The 13,672-nt window shown below is 41.5% G+C and overlaps 1 protein-coding gene across 2 annotated transcripts in view; it reads right to left on the bottom strand.

Annotated features, from left to right (window-relative positions):
* GALNT9 (polypeptide N-acetylgalactosaminyltransferase 9) overlaps positions 1-13,672 on the bottom strand; it is a 154,155-nt gene that overhangs the window by 100,419 nt on the left and 40,064 nt on the right. The window lies entirely within an intron of this gene.

Genomic DNA, 13,672 nt, shown 5'->3' with positions numbered 1-13,672 from the left:
ACTGATGCATATAAGTCACCACAGACCGTTTTGAGAAGAAAAACTGAGGCCTGGAGGAGGGATCTGCAAAGTCACACAGTACGGAGCAAAACAGCTGCTTTCCCCAAACCCCGTCCGTGCCCCTCTGCAGCACCCTGCTGCTTTGTTTTAATGAAGTTTTCTCCCACTAGCAAAGATGCTAATTTTAAAAAATTACCTACATGCTCTCACAGTCAAAAGCCATTCAGAATTACCATAGCAATTACTAAACCTGTTCTCTAAAATACAGCTAATGATATCACAGGAAATGACTTCTCTTGCTCTTATCAAACTTTCTGACCTCTTTCCTCATTACTTTGGCATAATGATCACTTTTCTCTCCACTATCCACTGCTATTGGATGTGGGGGGAGAGCAACCGCTTGACTGCTGGGTAACCTCTGGAAATCAGTTATGAATTCTAGAAAAGAGCAATTATTCATAATTCCTACTCATCCCAGCACTTTTTGCTGAGAGACCTGGACTACCTGGCATTGATTATGGTGTTACTATGGCTACATCCTGGTTGCTTGCTAGTGGCCTGCACCATAAAGAAGACCACTGTGTTGAACTTCTATGTCAGATTTGTGTACAATCTAAAAATAAATCCAGAACAAGGACAGAGATTTACAGGAGCTGTGACTGCTCTGACATCTCCTCCTTTTTTGACTTTCTCTTTGAATGTGATTTTCCTCTTAACCACACCAATGTATCAAAGAAGTCCATCGGGAATATTTCTGTAACACAAAAGAGCCATCAGCTAAAAGCACAGACCTTGCAAGATTTCCCTTGATGAGGGACATCTTTGATCTGGCAGCAATTTGCCTCCATGCCTCACTTGTAACAGCAGGGCACAGCAAATTGCATCTTGGTAAATCAGATAGGTACCAACTAGTGAGTGTGCCACCAGGGAAAGTGAGGCAGAGGGAGCCCACCCTGGCTCCTGCTTCAGCACTCAAAGGAATAGGGAAGAAGGGAAGGAAAAAAAAGTGTAGTCGAAGCCTGCAGGGATGAAAGGGAGGCTGTGGCAGAGGAGGAGGAGGAACAGGGAGGACGAGAGGGCAGCAAAAACAGTACGTGCAATGCACAGGGGCAAGCAAGGGCAGGGGAAAACGGCACTGGAGGTAGAGCAGTAGTTACAGAAGAAGCAAAATATCTTGGTTAGAAAATATTTGGAAACCCCTGAAGCAGTGCATGAGCTCAGTGGTTTAGGCTGGGCTTGCTTTGCCTTCTGATCAAGAAATTTTGCTGAGTTTTTCTGAAGGAAGAAGTATTTGTTTTTCCTGGTAAGTGGACTGTAACACTTGGGGACTAAGACATAATTATCTGTCCAGACTGATAGGTTAGGTAGGGCTAATCTCCAGCCCTACTCCTCTCTTCTCCTGCATATGTTCTGAAAAGATTGGTATTTACAACTCAACAYTTAAAAACAGAACATCTAAATCATAACCTTCACTTTTGATCTATCTGTTCTTCTTCATATTAAACACAACGCATTATTACCCTAAAAGCGATGCGATTTTAAGTGCACTCCTTCTTACAAGGCTCTATTCCTGCCTTGGGGCTCAACGACTACCCACATTGCAGGGCACCATTGGGCTGCTTTCGATAACAGGCTGTTCTGAATCCATTATCCCTCCTGGGTTAAGTCACTCGTGTCACTTCTGACTGTAACCTTCCTTCTAAGAATGCTCCCCCTTCTCTGTCAGCAGGACATAGCTGAAAATCTGCATTATGTCTGCGTTTGGAAAGAATGCTCCAATCATTACAAATTACAGTATCTAGGGTAACCCAATTGCAACAGGAAGACTYAGACGAACAAAAGCAGATCTCAGAATTTGGTAGAGGTTAAAAAGGTGTTGTAATTTTATCTATTACAGCAAGACTGAATAACAGCAAAAAAAATAGAAGCTGTCCAGCTGAGTAAACTTTTCAAAGTTTATCAGCRATGTAGAAGTCTATCTCCTATAGATTTCCAGTCAACTTTGGATTCTCACCACCTTCAACCACTTCAGAAAATGAGATGGATGTGCTAAGGTAGTCAGGAAAAAGTGCTGGTCCACTAACAAACACTTCAAAGGATGTCTGAGAACACCAGTAATCCCAGGTAATGGGCCTTCTCTTAAAAAATCAGTGGGTGCTTAAGTGCTTTCCTGGACTGGCGCCCAAATGTTTCCCAATGTATTCGGTAATTAGATCCTAGCCACAGCAATTTACAGTTAATATTTCCTTCATTCCAAGAAACACGAACCAGCAACTGACACTCCAAGCCAAACAGTGACAGTAGCAATAGTCGCACGCAATTATGCTATACAGTCAAAGAACTACTATGCCCGCTGTACCATTACAGTGTCTTAACAACTTTGCTCCTKCCAGGATGCTGACAACAGACTGAGTGCATCGCAATGGAGAACCCAGTCGCTCGTGCTACGGCAAGCACAGCGCAGACTCTTAGAAACAACTTCAGTAATACCTGATCAGAGCCATTCAATCTTAAGGCATAAAAATTATGGAATAATTTTTTTTAAAAAAAAGGCAACAAATGGTTTGTTACTAATTAATTGTTGTTTTCTGGCAACGCAATGTCACTCCAAGATCAAAAATTTTGTTTTTCCTCATTTGAAGGGGYAGGTTATTGCTGCAAGCTGAACACGAGGCCTTTCAGCCACAAAAGAGGGAGCCTGGTGTTGCTACGACGATTACACTTCCAACTAGGCATCTTGGAGCTTGCACCATTGAAAGACGAGCTCATGGTAGTTGGCACATCCTTGCCAGCTGGTTATAGCTTCTCACCTGTGATGGACTGTGATGCCCAGTTAACTACACCACCTGCTTTTGGTGACATTCAAATTTCCTGACATCTGTGGGCCACAAACAAAATTGTGTATTTGTCTGGAAAGCCAACATGATAGAGGAAGCATGAAAGGTCTGCTTTTTCTGACTTCTAGGGCATATCAGACTAACTYGATTCAGCTTACAGTGCAAAACAGAACAGCATCCTCCCTTCCCACAGCAATGTGCTCTTTCCTGTATGCAGTGTTGAAAGGTCAGAGTGCCAGAAGAACTGTGAAGTCCTCAGGGCAGCCCTCGACTTTGGCCTTGAGGAATGGTGGCAGATGAGAGATCACTCTAGAGATGTCCCAGGAAAAAAGCATAGCCATAACTTGTTTTTAGTAAGGCATAAAGCATCCTCTCAGAAAATAGTTGGAGCAGTAGTCTGGATGTGGAGCAAAACCGTTAGGCAGGAAACCTATGAGCTACAGATGGAGAAGCTTAGCATCAAACTAGACACTTCTCTTGCTTTACTTGAGATCAGAAGAACCAGAAGATGAAGATCTTAAACTGCATAAAGGTGTTCCAGCAAACAGACCCTTACATGCTTCAACCTGACCACCAAAAGGACTTAGTTAAGAACATAAGAAATCATCCATTCCTGGCAGCACCAACAACATGTAGTAAAGCACACTGGTGTTCAAGGCAGCTCTTTGCTGGGGGCAGAAGCTCATTGCCRTGCCCAGAGAGTGCACAGCATGTACACTAAGCCCAGCACCCTGCCAGGGAATAGGGATCTCTGCCAAGCTCTCCATGCTTCCTTGCTGCAGGCCTGATCACTTATGAACTGCAGCTACCGGGTGAGCGAGGACGATTACAATAATTGAAAGTCAAATTCTGACCTCATTAACACTACTAAGTCCAGAAGAACTTACCAAAGAGCAGAGATTTGAGCTATGTGGCAGTTAGCGATTGTCTAGCTGGCCAGGCATCACTCACGTTTGCTATTACTGTGATCCTACGTTAGTATTACAAGCGGTCAGCTCTTACAGTGCACAACCRGCAACTGAATTCAGGTTTGCACACGGAGCAATGGCTCTCTCCAGGGTAGATGTATGTGCTGCAGAAGGAAACATGGCATTAGACGCACTTAGGACAAGTGATTCCAAGCAAAGGCTGGCGATGCCACAGCTAATCGTTTTCATGGACCAGCTGARGATGGATTAGACCTGATATGTGAAACAGCCCTTCAGGCACCTCTCATACAACATACTAAGCCTCAAGCCTGAGGCATCCTGCTGYTGTTTTGGAAAGAATCTTTGAGGGTTTTTGCTCTGTACTGGCTACTGCAGAGCCTGGCTGGCAACCTGGAGGTATTTCCTTTGTACGTGACAGAGAGCGGGATGTCAGATCCTTTTTCTCTACTCTGGAGATGATTTTCATTCATGGTCTCCCTTGCATAGAACCTTGCATGGTTTCTCAGATTAAAATTTCTCAGTCCCTTAAGACCAACTGTGAGCACTGTCTACACAGGCACAAAGAAACAGGAAAGACTCTCCAGCTGACAGACCAGAATCTTGTAAAAAAATCATGAGACAAGGAAACCTTTCATCTAAACCTTCATTCATTCCTTGATTGTTGTTGTTCCATTTGTATCTGATCCAGCAGAAATGTGTGAAGTCCTCTTTTTATCCRGCCTAGTCTTCCAGCCTGTTGAGTTGCACTATTTTCTGTGAACAGCTGGCACTACAGCAGTGCTAGTAGTTCAGTGGATTACCAGGGAAAGAGAATCTTTCCCAGTCCCCTTCTCCTGTCTCCTCTCCTGTCTGTAAACTTGCTAACATCAAAAATGARTTCTGCTTGCAGACCTTAACATACTGAGTTTGGAAATGGATTTGGCAATACATTTAGAGACTTCTGACARGAAGAAATGCAAACAAAATTAAAGCTGCTTCATGAATCTTTAAAGTATATAATACAGGATATGTTTTTCCAATGAACCATTGGGATGGAAATGACAGCGAGTTTCTCTCCTTCATAAACTTTTTGGGCCTGCAGCAACCTCGTTTGCAGTTCTAGCACAAAAGCAAACCCAACATACTCCATACTGGGGAGACTGTACAGTAGTCTGTTCATGTTTTCYAAGCACAGCAGGCAGCAGGAGAAAGTAGAGGAACAGCCCTTTGTTGGGCTTACGGTCAATGGAAGGATGAAAATAAATATTAAAAAAACTTATTCACTCCTTGCTCATTACTGCTGGCAAATACTACTTTTAACCACCAGGTCAATGCATACTGTGACCCCAGTTGAACCCTAGGGCTCAGATTAATCTCACATTCCTGCTTACCTTTTAGTACCTAAACATTGCTGTGACTTCAGTGGGAACAGCAGAAAACTCACGACAACTAACTTGTTAAATTTATAGGTCAGCTCAATGCCCGATTTCTTTCCCCAGAAGACCACGGAGGCTTTACAGGTATTGCTAGATTTAATAGTAACTTTTCAAATGCAGAAACAAACTTTTATTACTCTCTAATTCTGCACTGGCACAATAGCGAAAACGTGTCAAATTGCAAACACGTCCTTTGTCAGCATAGGACTCAACTGCTGACCAGTCAGCAGCAAAAGCAACGACAGGCTACAAAACTGATGAGCTTCCAGCTCCTTCCTAACTAACTCTCCTCCTCAACAGATGGTATTAACTGTATTACTCCACTACATTCTCTTTCTATTGAGGGTGGATTTTTCTCCCCTATCCAAAAGGAAAAAAACAGGAAACTTTGGAGTTCTAGACTGTCTCTGACTTTGTCCTGTTTTCAGCTCAAAGATGATACTTTATATGAATCATGTAAGTACTCACACATGTGAAGAAAGGAGCACTGGTACAAAACACTGATGCTCTAAGTATCTTGAAACAAGCAGMTCATTGCTTTTACAACTAATCTAAAAAGAAGCCACAGTAACTTTCCTAAMCAGCCTATATGATCTGGTAAGGGGTATCTTCACAATACGGCTACTCCTTCCCAGACATGTGTTGCCCAGTGGAACAGCTTCCATTTTAACTTATCATTACAGAAGAAAATTAACACCTTCTCCTTCTTCCTCACTTTACCTTATTTGGGGGTGTGCAGATACAAGATAAGGTGCAACCCTGGTTGGTGCTGCAAGCTTGCTAGGCAGATCCATAAAGCCGTCAATACTGATGAACAAATGGTCTGGGGCGGGGSGTGACTGTTTTACCTCCCCGAGCGACAGCAAAATAAATTGAGATAGTTTTTCCTCTACGTCTGCAAGCACTATGACACTCCCGTCAGTATTTGGATATTCAGCATTAATAGTAACTTCCTTTCTTCATTCATTTTTGGGTACTCAGAAAAGCAAAAATTCGCCAAAGCAACTAAAGCCAATTTTGAGCCCTATTGCCTGATTCTTTTCAAAAGAGCAAACAGAATGACAGTGTTGCAAGAACAAAAMGTAATGCCAAAGAAATGACTGCCCTTTCCACTGCTCCTGCAGGTACGAGAGATCATCTTCATTGAACGCACTGTTTAAAAACTCCTATGCCAAGACTTTGCAGTCTGCAAATGGTCAACTTAGATGACTAACTTTTTCTTAGTTGACTCCGTTGCTTCCCTGGCCTCACTTCTTGCTCCTGGGCCTCAGCAGCTAGCCTTGAAAAAGAAGTTGTTCATTAAAATAAAGACACCTCCCTAACTGTGTCTGGGTGCATAATGTGTCGTTCCTCATCTCATGGTGCTTCAGTCTTCATATTAAAGGGGAACCAAGAGAAGTCAACTACTATCATCCATCCCCTGCTCTTCTGGCACACARTGATGTCAATGGTCATTCTCAGGGTTATAATAAACAGTGATATTAAATCTAATCCATACTGTTGGGRTTCCCAGCAGCTCTTTTCTCATGCCTGCTTGCCTTTTTCTCTCATTTTGCACTCAAAAATCCAAGAAAAAAATCACACACATTCATCAGAAAGAGATCAGGTCAAATCTTTGTTCCCGTGTTAATCCTGAATACTTCCTGCTACATTAGTGAAGAATGTCCTTTAATATCGACCAGAAACATATCATGTAAAAAAAAGTAACATCTTATTTTCTGTAAGTTTTATGTGAGTTCTTCCCGATCCTTCTTAGAAGCTCTCTTGTATTTGCTGTGGTGGGAACCGATTTGTTCAGACCAATTGGYGCTTTATACTAATCTCCTGTGTACAACTTTAACAAAAGGTGTTTCAACAGATACCAGGTTTCTAAATGCAACCTGACAGTGGAATTAGGAGAATGACAGTCTGCACAGGCTGATTAACCTATGCTGCATGAAATCATCCCCCAAAACATCTCCCGTGCCCTAACCATCACATTAATTCCCCTTGCAACAGGGTCATGCGTTTCCCAGCACTCTTCTGCTCTCAGGAATTTCCCATGTTCTCAGATTGAACAACTGGACTTCATAACTGTACAATTTGCAGAATGAGTAATGGCAGCAGCTTTTTTTAAAATAAAAGCCTTCTAAACCTTAGAAYTCTCTCTTCTCCACCTCATTTCCTGAGGGGAAAAAAAATTCCAATTTATAGGAATTTGTCTTGTAATATGAAGAACCATTTCAAGCTAGGATAGAGGCAGATTCTCAGATAGGATAAAGCTCTCCATGAAGTTACGCTGAGAAACATGGGACAGGAAACCTGAGAGTTAGATAACAATTTTTGTTCTTTTTGTTTCTTTATAAATTCCAAGCCTGTGCAACTAGGATTAATTTATGTACACAGTGCAGTTAGTTTGGATAGGAAAAAAGCATAGAACATACGCATGGATCTGGTGTTTTCTTATATTGTTACTGCTCTGTCAGGCTTGATTCCTCTCCCTTCTCAAAAAATTTATTTGATTTGTATTGTAGAAAGCCTTGAGAACTCACAATCAGGAACTGATGGTCCAGTGCATATGYGTGGTTAACATATGCAGGTGGTCCTCACTTGCAAACAGGATTAACCCCTTAGATTTCAGATTATTAGACTCCTCAAAATATACACATAAAGTAAGAGGCCCTATAGCTCAGGGAGCTATTTCTGACTTTTCTCAGGCAAATATAATTAGAAATACGTCATCATAGTCTAATACTTGTATCTATTTAGACACATAAAAAAATGTTATAACTGTTTCCACTCACTTCTAAAATAAGTCCTTTCATTTACATGAAAAATGGCTAAAAATTCATGYTCAGATCTTTCTATAGTCAAAAGTATTTGTCTTTTTTTGGTAACTTAACTTGAATCACTAACATGTTTTGAAATACCATCTGCAAGAAATTTCCACTCTATCCCCTAGTGTGCCCATTCAAATCTGCCTGTGGCTGTATGCACACTGCATCACAAAGCATTAGGCTGATTGGAAATTAGCGGAGAAGCTGAAGTCTGCTTTCAAATGCTCTTCAAAAATCCCCAAAGAACCTAGAGCCCCCACGTGATTTTATTCTTATTTTAAATTTAAGTGTGGTACCATTAAAAAAGAGCCTAACTAAATTTCAGATGACATGTATTCCACCTAATTTTATGTGATTTATTGGACACTAAAGGCATATTTAAGATGTGTCAACCAATTCTCAAGATTTCTGGGAGATCCTGGTCCTTGTTCTAACTGGACTTTTAACTTTCAACCTTTATGAGTGAAAACCTGACAGGTTAAAAAATAAATACAAACTTGTTCTTGTAATGTTCTGCTTTGAGATATCTTTGCACTCAAAACTAAGCAGAACATAAGCATCAGTGAAAAATCAATGAAGYGATACTAAATAAAGGACAAAACTAGAGGAATTTTACCTATTAACGCTAGCAGGACTTTGARTCCAAGTTCTTGTCAGCAAAATATATTCAGAAAGCATTATCTTTTGTGCAATTTTTCTGAAATTTAATTCTGGGAATTACACTCTCTGGGGAGGACAGAGACTACAATCTCGTCTCAGTGCTTCACAAAAACTAAGTTCTCATATTTTGAATAGGGAAGGCTCACAATGAGTTATTCAAGTCAGAAAATCTTTCCTAGAACGCATTCTCAGAAYGGGCTGCCATCCCGTGGCACCCCTTCCTCCTGTCGCCACCAGTGGTACTTACGTACCAGCCAGCAATGTGAAGTTAGCTCTTCAGTTGTGTTTYCAACAGTGATTTCCAGCACATCTTCCCATTGAGAAATGCTCTGCCACCCAAGGGGATGCATCAAAGCCCCCCAAGGATTTTTATGGCAAAGTATCAATGAATCCCAGTGTGTCTGCAGCGAGCGAGAAGGTAATAGCCCAGATATCCAAAAGCAGACTACCCATCCTAAGACACCACCTTCTCTGGCAATCTCTCTCAATCTTTGCACTTGAAGTTCATGCTAGACATAATTAAAAAACAGTGGAGTGGACAAAATCATAGGAATAATTTTCAATAAATAATGCGTAAGAGTAATCTCATCATTTGCCATTTGCACAAAATAGGTTGCTGTATCCTTGAAGCTATTTTTCACTCTGATAATAATATGTAAACACAGAAAGTTATCCTTGACTATTTAAAATTTTGCTGCAAGTATTTAATATTAAAAATTCAAGACACCTTTSTTTAACGTTGACTATCTCAATCCCTCAGCTGGCACTGTTAATGCTGGACAGAGGCAGAGTATCACAGTGTTACCTGGAAATGTAGGGCAACAAAGAAGTTTTCAAGGTAACTACTGTAGAGCTCTTCATGGATTTCTTTAAAGGCTTGTGGTCATGTTGCATGTGGCAGTAAGGAGGATAGCGGAATGTAATAATTTCCCACTATTACTTTGGCTAACAATGTTTTTTATGGTCTAGGGAGGACATACAACAATACTTGGCAAACAATCCTCTTTTTAATGGGCTCCAGTACATTTCACAGGAGACCTGCTTTAGTCTCTGGTCAAATCCAGTTATGCAGCAGAATGTTTCTTTCTACCCATGTACAAAACCAGGGCAGCTGGAGGAGTAAACATGCAAACAGGATGTCAGTTACGAACCGAATAACCCCCCCAAATCTGCTCTGCTGATGCGACAGCGAGAAGCTGTTAATACCCCACTGTTCCTGTGGTTAGGAGGCTCCACAAAGGATTGTGACTCTGCTAACCAGAGCGCTTGGTGTCCAGTGCTGATGCAGAAGTCAACTGAGCTAACGAGCAATGGCCTTGAAAGGTTTAAACAGTAGTCACAGGGTTTTTCTCTTGCTTTAAATAGATTGGTTTCTGTCAGAGTGAAAGCAGACCAAGTTTATGGTATGTGCGAAGAGTTATGGTTCARATAGTCTAGTGTTCCAAGAACAAATGCATAAAGAACATTGATTTAGCACTGAAAATGGGAGTATTAAATCCACAATGYTGAGATGCTTTCAGTGGCATAGAGCAAAGAAACTGGCAGCAGCAGCCATATGTTTCTAAAAAGGCACATCCCTCAGAGGCGGGCAGAGAGGACAAGTGAAGGTGCACATGCTGCACGGACTTTGCTCAGGAGGCCACAGGGGAAGCTGCCTGAGCACCTAAGCCTCTTTACAGCTGGTGGTGGAGCACATCCAAAGATTTCAACACACTTTGGAGCAGGAGCCTGCAGAATAAATCACAARGCAAAACCAGATCTGTCAAAACTTGTGAACAATCGGATGTTGAAGTGCTGCTTGGGCATTCCTCCGCTTTACGTCCTTCCCAGTGATACTTGYAGGATTCTTCCTAGTGTATTACAATTATTTTGTGGAGTGTCCTATTCAAGCACACCTTACCTTCACTAGGGTTACTCACACACTTAAAACTAGGAACATATTTAAGTGCTTCATTGGACTGGAGCCTAACTGCACTTTCATAGCTTTTGTTTAAATCGAAAGCTAGCTAGAGGTGAACAACAGAGTATTAAACAATTTCATGCATTTAGTAGTTAAATGTTTACAACACTTTCTTATCTTCTAATTATTTCATGCATTTCAGAAAGCTCCTGTGTTTTAATTTAATTTTGGTTACATTTAGAAATAAAAACAATTAAAAAAAAATCCAGGCATGCTTGCAGTCTAGCACAAAGTTAATACCAGGGCACTCATTTCACAACAGCAAAACACTTCAACATACAGGGAGCTTTTATATTTACAAGCTCTTACCCTGCTTCATAAAAACAGGTCGGCATATGCTTATCTCTCACTCAGGTTGACAGAAATTAGGTACATGTAAACCAAGCAAGGTACTTCTGTATAATTGTAAACACAGATGGGCCAAGGACATAGACTGGTATTTTCCTGAATTCACGTATCTATGGCCACTGTACTTCAGCACTCGCACACTGCTCCTGCCCAATGCTTTCCTTAGACTGTATTTCTTTTTCCACTTTATGTTCTCTGGAGCTTTTTCCTACTTTCCCATAGAAAATTTGAGATTGAAAGTAATTTCCAAGCAGAAGGAAATCTAGATCTGTGGTCTGCAGGGCGGGGGAACAGATTATTTCCACTAACCGYCTGCCCAACAGACTGAAGCTGTAGCCACAATGACGCCCTTCTTCAGGTCTCACCTACAGATGGACGCATTCATCCTGCTCCATTCTCAGTACTTGCTTCAAAGGTTTGTTCTGTGAAACTCTCCCCTCTGCTTCCAGAGATTCCCAGATCTGKCAGGTAAAGGAGCTGAGTGTTCCTCAATGAGCAAACAGACTACAAACTCCCCATCTCTTGGGCACACTTGGGTTAATAATACTGAGGCAATAAGCCAATAAACTAGCTCTAGGTCACGCACATATTTTCAGGCAGTGTACAAAATCCAGGAGCAAGGCTTCAGTGTCATTTTATCTCGAGTTTAATGTAAACTGCTTCGTGRCCCTCTGGGAAAACTATGCCCTAACGAAATATCCACAGAGGGGATGCAACCTCGCTCCAGCTGCTGCATGAGACAAGTGTTCCCTTTTTGGATAGACAAAACTGAAATTTATGCTCTTCCTTTGGAATTTTAGGGGTACAGGCTAACTTCACAGCAGAACCTAAGGGTGTTTTAGTGCATTTTTGTTTAATTATTATTGCTGCTGTTAATATTCTTCTACCATTAGTCAAATCTGAACCACTGTCTCTGCTGGAAAGGTATGTTTCATACTRCCCTAGAGGCTAGCCCACTGTTAGGTCATTTTGAAGACAAAATACATAAATGCAGACTAACAAAAGCCTGGGAGCTTAGAACAAATAATATACTCATCCCTTGGAGCAAAGACGAAAATAAACTAATTAAGGAACTRTTTGACAATCTGAAAGCATCTTACACAGGTAAAATGCAACTCCATAGGGCTTAGTTTCTAGAAGCTGAGAAACAGGCAGCCTTCTGCATAAGCAATGCACAATTAGACATGAAATCTCCTACAGCTTAAAGCTGACTCATGTCTTGCTAATAAATCCCCCTTACACCTCCCAAAAAATTTGTGGGTGCACTGCTCAGACCAAGGAATTTATATTTTGCCTGCCATTTCTCATTGTATCTGTTTAATCAGATATATAAGGAAAGATCTGTCTTTGTGCTAGGTAGCCAGCTCTGCTGTTCTCCTTGGATGGCTTCTCATCACCATGAAGCAATTCCCTACCCAATATATTGATTATATTACAATTCTCAATAATAATAATAATAATAATAATGTTGCCTCCTTCTTTTGTCACTGCTGTCAACCTCCCGCAGAGCAAGAGACTCCTAGCCTTCCTCCTGATTTGAGTATATTCCATATTTGTATTTTCATATCTGTACTAATGTATACATTAAAGGCAGTCAAAGTAAAATAGAGAGGAGTCTCACCTTAACAAATTGCAGCCCATACCAGTGGCTTCTTCACAASGAGCAACTTTGACACAGATTAATTCTGAACTCAGTCATCTTTCTATGATGGTGCATTTACTTGCACACTAAGTGAAAAAGAAAGACTGTATCAGGAACACGAAGCTCATCGTGCTTTCCTCGGTGGCCTGGCTGTTACAATACCTCTAACTAGTTAGAGAGGCTCCATCACAAGCTGCATGGGCAAAATGAAGTCTCCCAGCTGGACCTCCCCAGGGATAACAAGACCATTCCTCCAAACTCGCAGGAACACCAAGAACCATAGGAACGGGGAAACTTGCTGTACACTACAGCTCATGCTTTGAGCTCTTTCTCCCGCATAACGGGAGGGGGTTTTGCACTACCTGGGGTTTCAGAAGCTTAGTAACACATACCATGGATCATTTGTAGGCGTGCTGGAGCCTCAAGTCCCAGTAGCAGGGACCAGCCTGCTGCTGGCTGCCCAAAGTAGGGCCTCGGGGTCCCCCGCAGGCAAGGAGACTTCTCCAGCAGACAACATTCAGTTGCTGCAGAATTTTTTGTAGGATGAAGGCCAAAACTGCCCTTGCTTCAGCTTCACAGTGATTTCTCACTGTGACAGTCAGCTGGTTCGATAAGAATTTAGGGATAGGAATGAACGCTGTGGATGGTATAGGAAGAGACCTGACCCTGCAATTCCTGAACCTCCCTTGCAGTTGTACCTGACATGGAGACTAAGTTTGGCTCTGACTTGTTTTTGAGATCATAGCACAATGTTTAGAAACAACACAATAGAAGCCAAGAATTTTTCAGAAAAAAATAAAGTAGTAAATACAGAGGCCTCACACTTCACATAAGACTATCAAGCAGTTTAACTGGCAGATGTTGCTTCAGAAAGCAAAAAACCTGGAAAGCATCTTGATCAAGGTGACCAAGACAGAGCTTACATTTGTTGGCCTGCATCAGTAATGTACCTCTAGCTCTGGCCAACTTGAAAAGCTTCTCACTTTTATTAGTACTAAATTCACTCAAAACAAGAGACATGGGCAAAACAAGGAAGAACTGACACTATTAAAATGAAACACTGCC

Source organism: Rhea americana, unplaced genomic scaffold, assembly GCF_003343005.1.
Source record: "Rhea americana isolate MKP2758 unplaced genomic scaffold, rheAme1 scaffold_68, whole genome shotgun sequence".
Lineage (NCBI taxonomy): Eukaryota > Metazoa > Chordata > Aves > Rheiformes > Rheidae > Rhea > Rhea americana.
The sequence above is the reverse complement of the archived record's forward strand: the minus strand, read 5'-3'. Positions and strand labels throughout refer to the sequence as shown.